Below are 21247 nucleotides of genomic sequence, written 5' to 3' on the forward strand. Positions count from 1 at the left end.
CTCATCCAGGATCAGATCCAGTGTGAAATAAATCCTAAACTAACTTTAAACTACATCTAAAACCAGGAGAACCAAGATTGAAACCAAACATAATCCAGCCCCAAGAAAGTCCAAAACCAGTCCAGAAGCAATTCTAGAAAGCCCCAGAGCATGATACTGCCACCACCATGCTTGATGGTAGGTTTGGTGTTCTTGGGGTTAAAGGTCTCACCTTCTCTCCTCCAAACATATTTCTGCTCAGTTCTTCTTCCATCTGACCACAGAACTTTCCTCCAGAAGGTCTTTTCTTTATCCATGTGATCAGCAGCAGACTTGAGTGGAGCTTTAAGGTTCTGCTTCTTCAGTCAAAGTTGACGGGTATCATGAAGGTGGTTTTAAACATCTTCCCATCAGGAAACGCTTAATTTCCGATTTAAGTCCAAAACTCTGAACAGAATCTGCTCTGGACCAGGTTAACTCCACAGCATCAGGAGACTGAAGGGAGTAACCCCCCAAAAAACAAAAGCCTGGAAAAGCATCAAAGAAGAAGAATGCAAAAGTTTGGTGATGTGAGTGGGTCACAGGTTTGATGCAGTTATTGCAACTAAATATTAAGTCTTATCCACTTTCATCTATTCTAAGTTTTTCTGTTTCAATACTTTTGCTCCCCTAAAAATTTGGTGTTCGGTTACAAATAATGCTACTTTCTAAGTTGTGTGTCAGATCCAGATAAAAGCTGAAATGTTGATCTCTTGTCTCATATTCATGGTTTGATGCCAAACCCAAATGTTTTCAGTCTCCAGCAGAAATAAAGGAAGTGGCCTCACTGTTCCATTACTGCTGGAGGGGAGTGTTTATGCAGTAAATATCCAGGATTAACAGAACGAGCAAACCCTAACCCTATTATTACATGGTATGATCTGCCAGACTGTGATGCGGTTGTTCAGGATGTTCTCGATCGTGCATCAGTAAAAGTTCACCAGGATCTTAGGAGACCAGTTGATTTTCCTCACTGAGAATTCTTTATCATAGTTGTAGGGGTGAATACAAGCAGGTAGTAGTCATTCAGGCAGTACAGAGTTTTGGCACCAGATTGGATGAATTCAAGCTAAAAGTACATCCTGCTCACAGAGAACAACCTCAGCTTATGCTGCTTTATGTCTTCATTTATACCCTCCAGAGTTTAGAACATCACAATCCATGTTTTGCAGTCTGACATACTTAAAGTATAGTAGTTTATTTTCATGTATAGAGCCTGTAGTGCATCATCAGTAGAGAACATCCACATGATAAGTGGCTGCAGCCTCCTTTTACAATCTTTCTTTAAACTCCAACCTGTCAGCTAAGGAGCTGGTCAGGGAGGGAGGAAATCAAAGGACTTATTTCAAACTATTTCTTCCTGCTGCTGGAACTCTTCTGTTTGTTGGGATTGTCATTCTTTCACCACCAGGAGTCTCCCTTGGATCAGTTTTCCCCGTTTTTTCCACTTACAGTCCTTTGTCATCCAGTTAAGGGGGACAAAAAAACAACAGTAAAATGGATACAGATTCAGTCATATGTTCATCATCCAGACAGATTCATGAAACAGCCGCAGGTCCTGAGCAGAGAGAGTCTGACTGGACGTTGTTACTGGGAGGTTGAACAAAGACCAGCTACAGCTTCAGTAGCAGTCACATACAAGGATATTAGCAGAGCAGGAGCAGAAAGTCAATTTGGGTACAACGACAGATCTTGGGCTTTAGAAAATTCATTAGAATGCACTTTCATTGACAGCAGCATCATAACTCCCATCTCAGTTTCTTCGTCCTCCAGAATTGGAGTCTATCTGGATCACAGTGCAGGTATTCTGTCCTTCTACAGAGTCTCTGATACCATGACTTTGATCCACAGAGTCCAGACCACATTCACTCAGACCCTCTATGCTGGACTTACAGTTTATGGCTATGACTACTGTGTTGAACTTTGTGAGCTCAAGTAGACAGATGTTATAAAGGAGCCAAAGAGTTAAAATCTCTTTGTGTAAAATTAGTTTTGTATCTATTCCTGAGTCCATTTAGGAGTTGGCAGATATAAATACTGTTCTAAAGTAATCTGTCATCTTCTCTGACCCTGAGCTGACCCAAGGTTCTTGACATCTCCAATGTTCCTGATTCAACATTGACTGATGTCTCCTCTGAGTCAGTGCCAACCTCTTGCCAGACCTCCAAAGGCGCTTCATCTTTGCCATCGTCCTCCTGCAAGGCCTTCAGAGGGTCAAATTTTGATGTTCACAGCATGTCTTGACTCCAAATATAAGACAAAACAAGCATGCTTAAGTAAAGTACAAGTACTTTAATAGTGTACTTGCAGTGCTAGAGGGAAACACCACTGGAAGGCAAAGAAAACTTGAAAAGTTTCTAAGGACATGATTGGTTGCTTTAGTTAAATAAAATAAAAATAAAAAATAAAAATTAAATAAAAACAGAATTCTAAATCAAAATGAGAAAAAACAAATATATCTATTGACTGTAAAGTGACCAGTTAAAGTAGAAAAACAAGACGACAGTAGAGGTTAGATTTCTATTCTTTAATAGTCTTTAACTTATTAGACAGTTAACACAGAATCACATTTCAAGGTGCTCCTCTTCTAATAATGTATAAGACTGATGCTCATTCTCATTCAGTGCAGACATTCCAGTTCAGAGTAGAATGTTGTCTGGGAGGAAACTGGCACTAGAACAGAATGTGGCAATCCTTCTACCTGCCTTTAACAACATCCACTCCTGTTCAATCTATGGGTTTCCTGATTCCTGCAACCCTTCACAGATGTACAAGTTGACAGATGGGTGTAACCAACATGGTGTCAAGTGTGAGTGCTGTCGAACCACATTCAGAACGTTAATGAGTGAACAGGAAGAATGAGAACTCAATTTGGGTGTGGATCAATTATCAGCGTCTTTCTGATGTAAGAAGGTGAAACACTTTCACAGTCGCTGTCTCTGAGAGGTGAAATGGCGCAGCAAGGAATTCAGATGGACCAGGAGAAACTCAGCTGTTCGATCTGTTTGGATCTACTGAAGGATCCGGTGACTATTCCCTGTGGACACAACTACTGTATGAACTGTATTAGAACTCACTGGGATGGAGAGGATCAGAAGGAAACCTACAGCTGTCCTCAGTGCAGACAGATGTTCAGACCGAGGCCTGACCTGAAGAAAAGCACAATGTTAGCAGACTTAGTGGAGGAAGTGAAGAAGACAAGACTTGAATCTGCTCCAGCTGATCTCTGCTATGCTGGACCTGGAGATGTGTCCTGTGATTTCTGCACTGGGAGGAAACTGAAAGCTGTCAAGTCCTGTCTGCAGTGTCTGGTCTCTTACTGTGACCAACACCTCCAGCCTCACTATGATGTTGCTGCATTAAAGAATCACAAGCTGGTGGACCCATCCAAGAAGCTTCAGGAGAACATCTGCTCTAGTCACAATGAGGTGATGAAGATTTTCTGCCACACTGATCAGCAGTGTATCTGTTATCTGTGCTCCTTGGATGAACATAAAGGCCACGACACAGTTTCAGCTGCAGCAGAAAGGAACGACAAGCAACGAGTTGTTGGGTTGAATCAAGAGAAGATCCAGCAGAGAATCCAGGACAGAGAGGAAGATGTGAGGAAGCTTCAGCAGAAGGTGGAGGTCATCAATCAGTCTGCTGACAAAGCTGTAACCAACAGTGAGGAGACCTTCAAAGATCTCATCCGTCTGATTGAGAAAAGAAACTCTGATGTGAAGCAGCAGATCAGATCCAAGCAGACAGATGAGGTGAGAAAAGTCAGAGATCTTCAGGAGAAGTTGAAGCAGGAGCTTGTTGAGTTGAGAAGGAGAAGCTCTGAGTTGGAGCAGCTCTCACAAACAGAAGACCACATCCAGTTTCTACACAATTATCCTCTAATGTCAAATCTCAGTGAGTCCACAAACCCAGTCAACATCAGCAGTGTTCACCGTCTGCAATACTTTGATGACGTTACAGTGGCTGTGTCAAAGACCAGAGATAAACTACAGGATATTCTGAAAGAAGACTGGACCAAGACCTCACCAAGACCACAGGATGTTTCAGGATTTGGAATTTGGTCTTTAATAAGAACGGCTGTAGGATTGAATACCCTGTCACCAGCAGAACCAAAGACCAGAGCTGAGTTCCTACAGTATTCATGTCACCTCACACTGGATCCAAACACAGCAAACACACAGTTATTGTTGTCTGAAGGGAACAGGAAAGCAACAGTAAGCTGGAGACAGATTCAGTCATATGTTCATCATCCAGACAGATTCATGGAAAAGCAGCAGGTCCTGAGCAGAGAGTCTGACTGGACGTTGTTACTGGGAGGTTGAACAAAGATCAGCTATGGCTACATTAGCAGTCACATACAAGGATATTAGCAGAACAGGACCAGAAAGTAAATTTGGGTACAACGACAGATCTTGGGCTTCAGAAAACTCTGCTCAATTAATTCACAACAGCATCAAAACTCCCATCTCAGGTCCTCGGTCCACCAGAATCTGAGTCTATCTGGATCACAGTGCAGGTATTCTGTCCTTCTACAGAGTCTCTGATTCCATGACTTTGATCCACAGAGTCCAGACCTCATTCACTCAGCCTCTATATGCTGGACTTAGTGTTGATGTTTTCAGCTCAGCTGAACTGTGTGAGCTCAAGTAGACAGATGTTATAAAGGAGCCAAAGAGTGAAAATCTGTTAGTTTAAACAGATTTTTGTCTCTGTGCTGTGACGTTTCTGCTCCAAAAGTCCTAAATATCTGTTATTGAGTGTTGACTGGAGTGAATCTTTGACTTTCTGTGGACATAAAAACCATTTTAGTCAAAGCAGATATTGTCCTCAAAGTGTGCAGCTGCATTAAGTAGAATGAAATTATGAGGACAGAGAATCAAAGTTGCTCCATCATTTTCATTTGTAACTCTGAAAATTCTCACAGTAAGAAGATAAAATGTTGCTGGGCTTCATTAAATGTGCTAAAGTTATTGTACATGACTTGTGGGGAAATGAGCTTCTAATACTGTTGTGTTTGAAAATCCTGATTGCCAGCGGAAATGTTTGATCAGTACAACAAAATGTAGATTAATGTAGTTGATGATTTTTACTTTGTTTTTCTTGAATGCTTCAGAATGTAGACCTGTATTATTATTATGACTCTACCAATAATCAATGAGGACAACACTGATTATCTTCTTAAACAGTGGAGACAAACTAACTGAACACAATGGTGGTGGATTTGATCAATGAATCAGCATAATTTTTCCTGAAACAAGTAATGTCTCATGAGTTAATCCTTGAAAATCAGATTAATTTTCTGGATGATTTCTGTATTATGATGGTTTTGTTGGGAATATTCTTATTACATATAATTATAAATGCATTTAATCACATATAACCACATTTAATCATATTTTAATCATAATTAATCACAACATATTTAATCATAGTAATATTAATGTGTTATTGCTTATAACAAACTGTGCAGAAACAAGCAGACACCAAAGTGCAAATGAGGATATTGAGCGATTGACCCATCACATGCCAGGTGCAGACAGACAGGAAGATGTAACTCAACGCTTACCCTTGATAAGATCAACAAGTACTCAAAATAGATTGAGAAGAGGAGACAGCAGGCCAGTTCGTGGAAATGACTTCTGCATAACGGATTACAGAAGTATCAGATCTATATGAAGCAGGTCACGTACATAAAAGACCACTAGGTTAAAGTTATTTTATAATCAGCACGCCCACACGTACACAAGTATTACCTTTACAGGAAGAAGACGCACCGGATTGGACGAAGACTGAAGACACGAGCGGAAGCAACGATGGCCTCGACCAATTAGATAGATGCACATTTCCTCATATAAAACTCTGTATGATGTCACATTTCCATTCCCTCTTGAGACAGCACTGCTAGGCTAGATAACTTCTGTTAGCTAGACCAAGTGGGAATCTGTATGCATACATTCTGATTATCCAATGCTACTAAATATTCTTAATTGAATATCTGTTTCTGAGTCTTCATTGATCCTGATTGGTTCTTCAATAGCAATTAACGAACACGCTCGACAGTTTATGTATTGTAAACAAAAAAAATATTAAAAAGGTCTTGGGAAACAGGACATTTTTCTGTTTAAATGGTGTAAGAACAGGAAAAAAAGAGGATATTTTCCTAAAATTTTGCAGTAAATCTATAATTTCAACTAATAATCAACATTGCCTGATACCTAATGGTGGATCTATTGTGGAAAGTTGGACATTTTCTTTTGTTTAATTGTCAATCTAAAGTGTAAAAATGACAAAACTTTTAAAAAGTAATGTTAACTTGTGATTAACCTGCTGCACAACGAACTTTTTGGGGTCAATTTTATATCTACAATCAAAAAAAAAATCTGTTAGTTAATGATGGAACAATGGTTGAAAAAAGAAAAATAGCTGCATGACAAAGGAGTGGAAGTGTAAAAAAAATAGGTAAAACTGAGCCAAGGGAAATTCCTGGTGGTGAAAGAATGACAAACCCAACAAAAATAAGAATCAAAGCAGCAGAAAGAAATAGTCTGAAATGAATCCTTTGATTTCCTCCCTCCCTGATCAGCTCCTTTGCTGACAGGTTGGAGTTTAAAGAAAGATTGTAAAAGGAGGCTGCAGCCACTTATCATGTGGATGTTCTCTACTGATGATGCACTACAGGCTCTATACAGGAAAATAAAACAGCTGATCTACTGGGATTTTCACCACAACCACCTCTAGTGTTTACAGAGAATGATCTGAAAGAGAGAAAATATCCAGTGAGCAGTAGTGATGGATTGATGATGCTTCCTTGGTGTGTGTCACTGTGTTGACTCTGTGTTGTGTTGGTGAATGGCTCAAGGCTGACATCTGCTGGACTTAATAAATCATTGCAGGCAACATGGATAAAGCCACTGAACCAGTTTCATTCCTTCTCACATATGGACACCCAGTGGTTAAAAAACTGTTGACTGAATGAAAGAAAAGTGTGTGTAATCCAATTATTATGAGTATAACCAATGTAACATGACTGCCTAATACAGTGTGTCAAAAGCAGACCTGACAAAAAAAATATCAAGGGAATAAGGGAAAATGTCAATTTAAAGTGAAAGTTTTGTAAAAGTCATCTAAAATTTGAGTGCTTGTGAACATGTTACTGAAGGGACTAGGCAGGGTTGATGCATTTTTATCTAGGAACAGGAGTTGCTGGAGAATGTTAGGCCCAAGGCGATTACGTCTCTTTGAAAGCAGTTATCCTGCTCTGGAATAAACGCTCTCACATGGGACAGAAGGGGAGGGCATACATAAAAACTGCAATGCAAGTTTGTGGATCTGTGGATAGATATATCTCTGATTTCACCAATATTTCTGAGGATCTTGCCTGCTTGGAATGTTGCTCTTGGACAGGTACCGCTGGACCTCAATTATGGCATCTGCACTCGCATTCGAAACCATCTACCTTTCTGAGACATCTGAATCCTGCTGCTCCCACAGATTGTTATCCAACAAAACAATACGTCTTTGCTAGTAATAAATTGCAAATCACATGATGATATACGAGTCAGATAAACAGAATTGACAGGTACATCACAGACCTGAACAGGGTTCTGATGGTAACAGATGGGATGAAGGTCCAGGTTGTGACTCTTCCCATGTTGCTTCAACAGCAGCTAATGGGGTCAGTTCAGGGGTCCTCATTTCAGCTGCACACTCTGCTTTCAAATGTTTGACTGCTTCGTTGGCTTTGGATGGACATAGAAATCCAGAACTTTTGTATTTTGGGTCCAGCATTGTAGAAAGTGTCATCACACTAAGTGACTCCAGACTGCAGAGTGTCTCTGTGATGCTTCTTCTCAGGTTGTCAATGAGTTGTGTTGCTGTTGGAGTGGTCACATTTGAGGCATTACCGTCCGTGTATATTTTGACAATTGGATTTTCCGTTCTGAAACGGGTATTGAAAAACAAAAAACAAGTGGCTCTTTGATTTTCGTTTTAAAATCCAAAAATTAAAATTGAAATACAAGGCGTTTTTCCTTTTCATGATCAACAACACATGATTGATTTCCATTTGATATTTGGAATAACAATAAAGTAAAATCAGAAAGAGTCAGAAACGAAAAAATGTCCGTTTTTTCATTTTCTGAGACCGGAAGTGGTCATCAGCAAGTGTGGAGCCAAACAGAGTACGGTGCATAGACTGTGTATATTTTTTTTCGTTAGTTTTCATGGTCAAAATGAGAGATCAGGTGGCCGATCTTAAAATAAATCAATATTGAATTTTTTTATAGAACGTTAAAGTTTTGCGAAACCAGGGGGCGGGACTACTTGATTGACAGTCTGGTCTGGAATGATTGACAGGTCCTATGGAGGAGGCAGCAGAGACTCTGCTCTCCTCGTTTGGATTAATTCTGATATAATAACTGTTGGTTTATTTATCGGTGGAGCAGCAGAACATTTTCCACAGACAGTTTTCCTGCCCGTTGGCTTGTTTTAATCAGTTTTCAGTTCAGTAATTCAGTCCTTCGGCTGATTGGACCAACAGACACTGAAGGACTCCGACAGCTGGTTGGTAATAAATGATAATTTACTGATCGGTGCCGGTTTTAATGAACTTTATGTTCAACTTCAGAGTCAGATATAATGTGAGCAGTGAACCCCAGGAGTTGGTGGAGTTTATTTGTGTGTGTTGCCTAGAGAGTTAGCATCCAGTGAATAATAGCTTTAATGTGAATTAGTGATGCTAACCGAGCTAGCTGATCAGTCCTGATTAACAGCTAAATGTAGCATCAAGCTAAAGATGTTTGTGTTGTTTCCTGTCAGCAGCTGAAGTGTGTTGTGTTCCTGTAATGTGGTTCATTAAGTTCATAAAACTGTGGCTGGTTGACGTTAATGTAACGTTCAGGAAACTTAAATGTGATTAAAACAGTAACGTTAATGTTCTAGTTGTCAGTAATCAGCTTTAATTTGACACTAAAACAGACTCTGATAGTTTTAAATGACATCAGTTTCATGAATTTGTTAAAAAATTGTCTCATTTGTTGTTGTGATGTTGCTGCTGATTGATCCAAAGCAGATGATCCGTTTTGAAGATACGTTTAGTATCAGAAGTACAAGAAGGAAAATGGAAGTTTAGTTCTGCTACATCAAAGATTTCAGGAATAAAATAACTAAATGAGTCTTTATGCCTCAAACTTTATTTTACAATAATGAAATAATGAAATAATCACAGATAATAAAAATACAAATAGCAGACAAAACCTGAGAGAATAATTTCCTGAACAGTCTGTGAAGGAAAAGCAGCTTTTTATCCTGAAAGATAAGAATCAGCTCCAACATCTGCATCTGACAGCATCAAGTCAACCAGAAAGAAAAGAAAAAAGAAAATGACTTCTTTCTGATCACATCTGTTCTGCTGCTCACAGGCTGCTGCTGCTCACATTCTTCACATTTATAGTCCACTTTTAAAAGTTCAGCAGACAGATGCTCTGCTTTGGAGTGTGAAGATGTCGTCGGTGATGTGGAGAGTGAAGTTTCTGTTTCACCCACAGCGTGCTTTAGGGTCGGACTTGATGTTTGAAATACTGACCGACAGCTCAGATTTAACTGTCTGTAGTTCCGTTTTGATGGATGTTAAACTTTCACTCAAAGCCACCAGGAGCTGAGTCTTTAAAATAACCGCTGTCTTGTTACAGAGTGAAAGTAGCAGTTCCTCCTGAAGGTCAGAGATTGCAGCATCTGAGGGCCTTTTCAAAAGAAGATGTAGTTGATGAAGGCGTTCTGGAGCAGGACCAGAAAGACCACGACCAAGCAGCCTTGAGATCTTAGGCAGCGTTTCCCTCAGGTGGGTGTCGACGATGTTCACGGTCAGGTCTGTGGTAATCCCATTAAAAAACAAAACAGAAAAAAACCTAGATTATAAATCAACATGTAACCAGTGCACTCTGTGTATAACGCCATAGTATAGGATGTAGTTCAGAAAACATGTCAAACTGGTTCCATAGTAGAACCTCATTGTAAAAACGTCATAGTATGGTGTGTTGCTCAGAAAACATTAGTACCCGGCTGTCTAGGGTCGCTGAGGAGCAACACAAAAACAGGACAAACGCTGGTTTCCAGGGGGTTAGGAGGCTATTTATTTGAAAGAGGAAGTTTACAACAACACAACATGTGAGCAGAAAAATCACAAAGTCTGTCTTTAGTTCAGCTGAAAATATTAGATGTCAGAGATTGAAGCATCTGAGGGCCTCTTCAAAGGAAAACGTAGTTGATGAAGGTGTTCTGGAGCAGGACCAGAAAGACCACGACCAAGAAATTTTGGACGACATGCTAAACTATGAGGTTTTTGTCATATTTTGGACGACATACTAAACTATGACGTTTTTGTCATATTTTGGACGACATACTAAACTATGACATTTTTGTCATATTTTGGATGACATACTAAACTATGACGTTTTTCACCACATTTTGAACGACATACTAAACTATGACATTTTTCACCACATTTTGGATGACATACTAAACTGTGACATTTTTGTCATGTTTTGGACGACATACTGAACTATGAGGTTTTTGTCATATTTTGAACGACATATTAAACTATGACGTTTTTGTCATATTTTGGACGACATGCTTTTTCATGGCCTACTTTACATTATTACATCATATGGCATGTTTTTACAACATGTTGAAAAATCACGTTTTTTTTCGACACAGTATACTATAGTGTTTTTTTGCGCCAAAATTCATGATGATTTTTTTTTCAAAGAAAAGCTTCCGGGAGTGTTTTTCACGGCCTCCTTTACATTATTTCATCATATGACACGTTTTTACAACATGTTGAAAAATCGCATTTTTTTTCGACATAGTATACTATGGCGTTTTTTTGTGCCAAAATTCATGATGATTTTTTTTTCCAAGAAACCCTTTCTGGAGTGTTTTTCACGGCCTCCTTTACATTATTTCATCATATGGCACATTTTTACAACATGTTGAAAAATCGCATTTTTTTTCGACATAGTATACTATGGCGTTTTTTTGTGCCAAAATTCATGATGATTTTTTTTTTCAAAGAAAACCTTACCATAGTGTTTTTCATGGCCTACTTTACATTATTTCATCATATGGCACGTTTTTACAACATGTTGAAAAATCGCATTTTTTTTCGACATAGTATACTATGGCGTTTTTTTGCGCCAAAATTCATGATTTTTTTTTCAAAGAAAACCTTACCATAGTGTTTTTCACGGCCTCCTTTACATTACTTCATCATATGGCACGTTTTTACAACATGTTGAAAAATTGCATTTTTTTTCGACATAGTATACTATGGCGTTTTTTTGCACCAAAACTCATTATTTTTGTTTTCAAAGAAACCCTTTCTGGAGTGTTTTTCATGGCCTACTTTACATTATTTCATCATATGGCACGTTTTTACAACATGTTGGAAAAATTGCATTTTTTTTTTGACATAGTATACTATAGCGTTTTTTTGCACCAAAATTCTTTTTTTTTTTCAAAGAAAACCTTACCATAGTGTTTTTCACGGCCTCCTTTACATTATTTCATCATATGACACGTTTTTACAACATGTTGAAAAATCGCATTTTTTTTCTCGACATAGTATACTATGGCGTTTTTTTGCGCCAAAATTCATGATGATTTTTTTTTTCAAAGAAAACCTTCCGGGAGTGTTTTTCACGGCCCACTTCACATTATTTCATCATATGGCACGTTTTTTACAACATGTTGAAAAATCGCATTTTTTTTTCGACATAGTATACTATGGCGTTTTTTTTGCGCCAAAATTCATGATGATTTTTTTTTTCCAAGAAAACCTTTCTGGAGTGTTTTTCACGGCCTCCTTTACATTATTTCATCATATGGCACGTTTTTACAACATGTTGAAAAATCGCATTTTTTTTTCGACATAGTATACTATGGCGTTTTTTTTGCGCCAAAATTCATGATGATTTTTTTTTCAAAGAAAACCTTTCTGGAGTGTTTTTCACAGCCTACTTTACATTATTTCATCATATGACACGTTTTTACAACATGTTGAAAAATTGCATTTTTTTTTGACATAGTATACTATAGCGTTTTTTTGCACCAAAATTCTTTTTTTTTTTTCAAAGAAAACCTTACCATAGTGTTTTTCACGGCCTCCTTTACATTATTTCATCATATGACACGTTTTTACAACATGTTGAAAAATCGCATTTTTTTTCTCGACATAGTATACTATGGCGTTTTTTTGCGCCAAAATTCATGATGATTTTTTTTTTCAAAGAAAACCTTCCGGGAGTGTTTTTCACGGCCCACTTCACATTATTTCATCATATGGCACGTTTTTTACAACATGTTGAAAAATCGCATTTTTTTTTCGACATAGTATACTATGGCGTTTTTTTGCGCCAAAATTCATGATGATTTTTTTTTCCAAGAAAACCTTTCTGGAGTGATTTCACGGCCTCCTTTACATTATTTCATCATATGACACGTTTTTACAACATGTTGAAAAATCGCATTTTTTTTTGACATAGTATACTATGGCGTTTTTTTGTGCCAAAATTCATTTTTTTTCAAAGAAAACCTTACCATAGTGTTTTTCACAGCCTACTTTACATTATTTCATCATATGGCACGTTTTTACAACATGTTGAAAAATCGCATTTTTTTTCGACATAGTATACTATGGCGTTTTTTTTGCGCCAAAATTCATGATGATTTTTTTTTCAAAGAAAACCTTTCTGGAGTGTTTTTCACGGCCTCCTTTACATTATTTCATCATATGGCACGTTTTTTACAACATGTTGAAAAATCGCATTTTTTTTCGACATAGTATAGTAAGGCGTTTTTTTGCGCCAAAATTCATGATGATTTTTTTTTCAAAGAAAACCTTTCTGGAGTGTTTTTCACGGCCTCCTTTACATTATTTCATCATATGGCACGTTTTTACAACATGTTGAAAAATCGCATTTTTTTTTCGACATAGTATAGTAAGGCGTTTTTTTGTGCCAAAATTCATGATGATTTTTTTTTCAAAGAAAACCTTTCTGGAGTGTTTTTCACAGCCCTCCTTTACATTATTTCATCATATGGCACGTTTTTACAACATGTTGAAAAATCGCATTTTTTTTCGACATAGTATACTATGGCGTTTTTTTTGCGCCAAAATTCATGATGATTTTTTTTTTCAAAGAAAACCTTTCTGGAGTGTTTTTCACGGCCCACTTTACATTATTTCATCATATGGCACGTTTTTACAACATGTTGAAAAATCGCATTTTTTTTCGACATAGTATAGTAAGGCGTTTTTTTTGCGCCAAAACTCATGATGATTTTTTTTTCAAAGAAAACCTTTCTGGAGTGTTTTTCACGGCCTCCTTTACATTATTTCATCATATGGCACGTTTTTACAACATGTTGAAAAATCGCATTTTTTTTCGACATAGTATAGTAAGGCGTTTTTTTGTGCCAAAATTCATGATGATTTTTTTTTCAAAGAAAACCTTTCTGGAGTGTTTTTCACAGCCTCCTTTACATTATTTCATCATATGGCACGTTTTTACAACATGTTGAAAAATTGCATTTTTTTTCGACATAGTATAGTAAGGCGTTTTTTTTGCGCCAAAATTCATGATGATTTTTTTTTCAAAGAAAACCTTTCTGGAGTGTTTTTCACGGCCCACCTTTACATTATTTCATCATATGGCACGTTTTTACAACATGTTGAAAAATCGCATTTTTTTTCGACATAGTATAGTAAGGCGTTTTTTTTGCGCCAAAATTCATGATGATTTTTTTTTCAAAGAAAACCTTTCTGGAGTGTTTTTCACGGCCTCCTTTACATTATTTCATCATATGGCACGTTTTTACAACATGTTGAAAAATCGCATTTTTTTTCGACATAGTATAGTAAGGCGTTTTTTTTGCGCCAAAATTCATGATGATTTTTTTTTCAAAGAAAACCTTTCTGGAGTGTTTTTCACGGCCTCCTTTACATTATTTCATCATATGGCACGTTTTTACAACATGTTGAAAAATCGCATTTTTTTTCGACATAGTATAGTAAGGCGTTTTTTTGTGCCAAAATTCATGATGATTTTTTTTTCAAAGAAAACCTTACCATAGTGTTTTTCACAGCCTACTTTACATTATTTCATCATATGGCACGTTTTTACAACATGTTGAAAAATCGCATTTTTTTGCGCCAAAATTCATGATGATTTTTTTTTTCAAAGAAAACCTTCCGGGAGTGTTTTTCACGGCCCATTTCACATTATTTCATCATATGGCACGTTTTTTACAACATGTTGAAAAATCGCATTTTTTTCGACATAGTATACTATGGTGTTTTTTGCGCCAAAATTCATGATGATTTTTTTTTTCCAAGAAAACCTTTCTGGAGTGATTTCATGGCCTCCTTTACATTATTTCATCATATGACACGTTTTTACAACATGTTGAAAAATCGCATTTTTTTTCGACATAGTATACTATGGCGTTTTTTTGTGCCAAAATTCATGATGATTTTCTTTTCAAAGAAAACCTTACCATAGTGTTTTTCACAGCCTACTTTACATTATTTCATCATATGGCACATTTTTACAACATGTTGAAAAATCGCATTTTTTTTCGACATAGTATACTATGGCGTTTTTTTGCACCAAAACTCATGATTATTTTTTTTTTCAAAGAAAACCTTCCGGGAGTGTTTTTCATGCCCTACTTTACATTATTTCATCATATGGCACGTTTTTACAACATGTTGAAAAATCGCGTTTTTTTTCGTCGATGGCGTTTTTTTGCGCCAAAATTCATGATGATTTTTTTTCAAAGAAAACCTTTCTGGAGTGTTTTTCACGGCCTCCTTTACATTTTTTCATCATATGGCACGTTTTTACAACATGCTGAAAAATCGCATTTTCTTTTCGACATAGTATAGCATGTCGCTCTGAAAACGTCATAGAACAGCCTTTAGTCCACAAAACGTTATGTCCCGGCTGTCTGAAGTAGGTGAGGAGCAACACAAAAACAGTCCAAACGCTGGTTTCCAGAGGGTTAGACGGGTACTTATTTGAAAGAGCAAGTTTACAACAACACAACATGTGAGGGGGTTAAAAGCAAATGGGTGTTAGTAAAATAAGAATAAATAAACAGAACTAAAAGTGAACTTCACGTTGACATTGATGGACATTCCAACCAGGAACAAAGTAAAAGATAATCAATATGAAAAAAACCTCTTCCTGTTCACCTCTTAAAACCCCAAAACACACCGCAGTAGCACCCTAAACTAAAACTACCAATGGGTTCTCTGTTTTCCTTTGTGAACAGTTCAAAGGTCCCTCTCTATCTCCCCACACATCCACCAACCACTGGAACACATCTCCAAAGTTCTGCTGGACCAGCTCAGCTTCCCCTCAGAAGAAGTGCTGCCACCTGCCAGATGAAGGAGCCTTTTGAGAGGCAGCTGCCATCGTGATTGGACTGTACTTTGGTCTGTTCCAATCCAGCTTCAGCTCCAGAGACGGCAGGCGGGACGAGTCAACGGAGGCAGGGTGGACGAAGGCATGCAGCTGAGTACAATCCAGAAAACAACAGAGGAGGAGTGCAGCAGCCCAGAGCCAGAACAACCAGAGTAGCATGGTATGTCTCTTAGAAAACATCATAGTATAGCCTTTGGTATGAAAAAACACCATCATATACATCGTATATTGTACAAATAATAAGTCAAAGGAAAGAGACATACATTGTAGAATTGTAGTAATTGTGGGCTGATTGATTTACTGATTATTAGTATTTTATTTTTACAGACTTACGGTAGGCTGCACAGTGGTGTAGTGGTTAGCACTTTCGCCTTGCAGCTAGAAGATCCCTGGTTCGCGTCCCGGCTTTCCCGGGATCTTTCTGCATGGAGTTTACATGTTCTCCCTGTGCATGCGTGGGTTTTCTCTGGGTACTCCGGCTTCCTCCCACAGTCCAAAAATATGCTGAGGTTAATTGATCATTCTAAATTGCCCGTAGGTGTGAATGTGAGAGTGATTGTTTGTCTCTGTATGTAGCCCTGTGACAGACTGGTGACCTGTCTAGGGTGTCCCCTGCCTTCACCTGAGTCAGCTGGGATAGACTCCAGCCCCCCCATGACCCTAGTGAGGATTAAGCAGTGTATAGATAATGGATGGATGGATGACTTACGGTAATAAACATTTAAAAAAGGCGCTACTTTGGCTCTGAACCTTTGTCTACCTGTGGTCGCTCTGTCTTCTGGAGTGATTTGATTGGTTATACGTCACGAATAAAACTCCTTTAACTTAACATCTGTAAACAAAACAAAAAGGTATCAACAAAGTTTTCTGTTAGAGTTTGTGTTCTTCTAAGTTTAACTCCAAGATTTTAAATACTTTCATTTACTGCAAATGAATATCGACTCCAAATGTCTCACTAATAATCATTATCAGCCTTAAAAACCCACAAAACACCCCTCTATACTTGACCACACTTAGTACAGTCCGGTTCCCCCTTCTATGAATCTGCTTGGAATCTTCCACTTCCTGTTTGTCAAAGTGGCCTTCTACCTGGACAGGTTTTGTTGGAGCTCATGCAGCAAACATTTTGGGTAACTGCACTTTAATATGGTTGGATGACACTGAATTAGAGTCTGTTTTAATGAGACTGAGTTAAGATGTGTAGCTCTGTCATTAAATAGGAAATGATTTCTCAGAATTCACAGAGAAAAGTCTGAAATGTTTGCTAGGTTAGCATCCCACATGTTCTTTGGCTCAGCTAAAGCTAACTCTCTCCAACTTCTGGATCTCTTGAGTTGCTTGTTGTTAAAATATCTTGCTAGAGGTGCTGAAGCTCAGAAAGTCTGAGATGTTTGTTCAAAATAAGCTCATTCTCAAGTCTTATCTGAACTGTCTTCTTTTGTTTGAACTTTCCCTAAACTTAGGAGTTAATGACAGAGCAGCACATCCAGACTCAGTCTCATTTATGTAGAGATTAAACTTCAGTGTCATTCATTGATGTTAAAGTGCAGTTTTTCAAATGTTTGTTGCACATGCTCCCGACCAAACCAGTCCAGGTGGAAGATGATGTGAAGAGAAAGCTCCAGAGGATGAATATCACACATTTACGTTGGAAATAAATGTCCTTTAATTAGACATTGTCATGCAAAAGTTGGATTTCCCTTTAATGATGTTCAAATCTTTGAGTGTTTTGTTGATGTTTCTAAATGTTTTCTGACACTCGGCCCCAAAGATTAAAACCTTTTACGGCTCACAAGCTGCAACAATTCACACATTATCAACTATCTTTCTGACTAAACTAAGACAAAAAGTGAAAAACTGCCTGATTCCTGCATCATGAATGTAAATCTTTTTGGTTTTTATGCCAGTAAACTGAATATATTTGGGTTTGACATTTTATAAACCAAAACAAGAAATGAATTAGTGGAGAAAACAACCAACAAATTAATGGACAAAGAAAATGTGTTTTCCAACATATATGGCTGAATTACTCCATTACAAGATACATACAGTTTTAATTCAATTTTATTTATATAACGCCAATTACAGGTCAAACTGTCTCAAGACACTTTATTTTTATATTTTTTGTCATATTTAAAATATGACAAAGTAAGAAATTTAAACCTCTTGACTAATCCAATTTATTATTTGGTTTTTAAGAGACTAATGGACAATTAAAATAAGTTTCTCCACTAAAACTAATAAACATGAGGTCAAATAGAAGGAACAGTTTTAAATACTGCAGTCCCACGATGACAAGAATAAAGTTTGTCAACAAAAAGTAAATCTGCTGGTGGATTCCATTAAAGTCCTAATAAATGATAATAAAATGTGATACTAAAGGTTTGTGGTGCTAAAAATGTCCAAGTAAAGATATGAAGTTGAACATCTGGATGGAGGTTGATAAAAGTTGACCTCCTTTCATTTCTCTGGAGCGACTCCATGGATTTTATGGATGGTGGTTAAAGACCTGCTCTTCTAGTGGTCTTCCTTCTAGTCGCTGTAAAAAGTCAGTCCATCCTGGCCGACTTCAACACCTCTTCATGACAACTTGTTCTGCCTCCGACCTGGTGGAAACTCCAGAAACTGGGGAAAACCTGTGGAGACTCGAAGAACTCGTGGAGACTCGAAAAACTCGTCTGGCGGGGGAAGGTGTGGTGGGTGGTGGGGGAGTCTGGGTGGAGTCAGGGCGGAGAGTAGGGGGGGAGGGGGGGGGTGGCCCCCCCCCCTCCCCCCCCCCCCCCCCCCCCCCCTACTCTCCGCCCTGACCCCACCCAGACTCCGCCTTGGCTCCACCCATGTGGTCACTTGAGGAACTACGATGTCAAAGGGACGACGAATTTATTTCTTTGTATCTGATCTGTAGCTCAGTGAGTTAAGGATTTGCCTATGGAGCTGCAGGTCGCTGGTTCAAGACCAGACCCTTCTTAAGTTTTATCAAAATTCTGACAAAGACAAAGAAAGAAAACTGCCGGTGGCGGGTCTCGATCCTGCGACCTTCCAGTCTGCAGTCCTCTTCTTATCCCCCTGAGCTACTCGCTCAGATACTAATTCTTCTTTTTTTTGCGCATTTATCATCTAATTTTTGTCATTTTCGAGTTTTTTTTTAACTCGAGTCTCGACTCGACCGTTTTTCTCAGGAGGTTGGGCTTCAGCCTTTGTTCTGGAGGGTGGAACCCTCAGTTCCAAGACTTTCCAAAGCCTCCACACCTCCCGAGTCCTCAGGACCTGAGCTTTCACACAGTCTGAGGGCTGAAATTTTCTAAGTCCCACAGTAGTTCTCTGTTAGATTGAACTTTCAGACAGTCCAAGGACTGATATCTTCTCAGTTCCTGAGTAGTTCTCTGTTAGTTTGAACCTTCAGACAGTCTGAGGACTGACATTTTAGAAGTTTCTCAGTACTTCTCTGTTAGTTTGAACTTTCTGGTTAACAGAAGCCTTAAAACTTGTGACCATGAGTCTTGATTTCACATTTAGATCATCAATCTGAGTTCTTCTCAGACCTTCACCTGTGGGTTTTTTAGAAATCCTCAACAAACTTTGATTCTCTTCACTGAACAGTAAAGTTTGTGGAGATCAGAAGGTAACATTAGTTTGATCGATGCCTTCAACTACTAGTAGACTTTATCTGGAAAGCAGTTTTCTGAAATTAGTTCTTAGTAAATCTGTCCACAATCAAACCAAGAACATAGAAAGAGGAAATGTTTGAAGAAACAACTTGATGTTTTCATTTCAGACTAGAAAACACTTGAAGACCTTGATCTGTTTTTGCTCTTTTTGATTGTTTCATTGTCTCTTCTGTTTAATTTGATCTTCTAAAGTCTAACTGGTGTCTTTTCAAATGTTTTGTCTTTAGTTTGATTCTTCTTAAATGTTTAGTTTTGTTCTTTTCTCACCTTTTACTCTTTTCTTATGTCTGATTTGATTTCCAAATGTTTTGTCTTTTTAATGTTTGTTGTTTTTTCAAATGTTTTATCAGCTTGTTTGAAAAATTTCCTTTTCTTTCCCAATGTTTATTTTTTCAATTAAATCTTTAAGGTTTTCTTTTTAAATGTTTTACCACCTTTTAATGTTTAATTTTCTTTTTAAATGCTTCATTGTATTTTCAGTTTAATTCCTATTTAAAGTTTTATTGTCTTTAAGATTAAATTTTCTTATTAAACATTTGATTTTTTTAATTAAATGTTTTGTCTTTTTAAAGGTTTAATTATCCAATTAAATGTTTTGTATTTTTTAAATGTTTAATATTATTTAATTGTATTTTTTAAAATGTTTAATTATCTAAAATATTTCACCTTTAATGTTTAATATTTTTGTTTTAAAAAATTTGTTTCATAATTACATGTTTTGTATCTTCTGTTTAATTATCTAAATATTTTGTCGGTTTCATATAATTTAATTGTAATTAATGTTTAATTTTCTTTTTAAACATTATATTGTATTAAATGTTTTTTCCTTTGATTTAATTGCTTTTTGTTATGTAGTTTATTTCTTTAATCTTTTTTTCTGTCAAGATTTTAACCCCAACCTTAAAAATTGAACAAACCCTTAAATCACAATGAAAATACTTCTGTTGTCACAATCATGAGTTAGTCAATTATTCAGTTTATCAATTCAGCTTTATTTGTTTAGCACCTTTCACACAGATGACAAAACTAAATAAGCAAAGAGAAAAAAATGCTAAAACTATGATTAAAACTCAAAAACATTTAAAAAAAAAAAAAAAAAAAAAAAAAAAAAGATTTAACATGGTAATAAAATGTGTTGTGTCCAGGGGATGGATGGAGTTTATTGAAGTCTTCTTGGGCTCACATGGGAAATCATTTAAAATATAAACTTGATATTCAGTCTAAGGAAACTGCAGAGTGACAGAAGAACCAACAATATCTCCTGTTTTCTCCTTTAATGAGTCGACTCTTCTTGTGCTTTCAGACTAAAGAACTACAGACTCTTCACAACCTGCTCAAACTCTTGGTACAGGACCTCACCACACGGATCAAGAAGGTTTCCGTCTCATTTCTACTCTGAAGCTCACCTTCTCCTGCTCAAACTGCTGACAAATGTTTCTGCTGCTCTAAAGTCTGGTCTCCAGAACTTCCTAAAAACTCTCAAAGTCTCTTCTGCTGCAGGTTGCTTTGTAGAACTGTTCCAGAAAACCTCACTAAACCACATGGAGGGGCCTCAAGATAGTCGTCCAAATGAAACCGTACAAAAACCAAACTAGCACAACCTAAACGCTAAAGTCTCCTGCAGCCTACCAGAGAACCTCTGAGAACAGAGAATCAGGACAGGAACTCTTACCTTCTGGACAACCAACGCTGGTTCTCAAACAAGAATACAGAATGTGTCTGACCAAAAACCTCTGAAGACTCACTACAGCCAAGATAAAGACACAACTCAGCTGCACCAAATCCACTAATCACTGCACACATTAGCACCATGTGGTAACTGTGGCTAAAGAACCACATTTACCAAGACAACTATCCAGTACAAAGCCCTAAAACACACCAAGAAACACATTAAAGTCTATTTTACTGCTGGAAGCTGCAAGCCAACGCCTAAAGAACAGACTAAAGCAATGGAGCCAAACCCAGTTCAGTGGTGAACAGAAGCAGAGGAAATGTTTGTCTGCAGCTAAATAAAGCAGGAAGACACTGAGCTGCTCAGGTGTTCCTGATAACACCAAGCAGCCACCTGGACAG

General features: G+C 37.5%; 1 pseudogene; it reads left to right on the forward strand.

Moving 5' to 3' along the window:
- The first annotated feature begins 2896 nt into the window (after window positions 1-2896).
- Window positions 2897-6007, forward strand: LOC118469990 (tripartite motif-containing protein 16-like; annotated as a pseudogene).
- Window positions 6008-21247: the final 15240 nt, after the last annotated feature.

This window comes from Amphiprion ocellaris, chromosome 17, assembly GCF_022539595.1.
Source record: "Amphiprion ocellaris isolate individual 3 ecotype Okinawa chromosome 17, ASM2253959v1, whole genome shotgun sequence".
Lineage (NCBI taxonomy): Eukaryota > Metazoa > Chordata > Actinopteri > Pomacentridae > Amphiprion > Amphiprion ocellaris.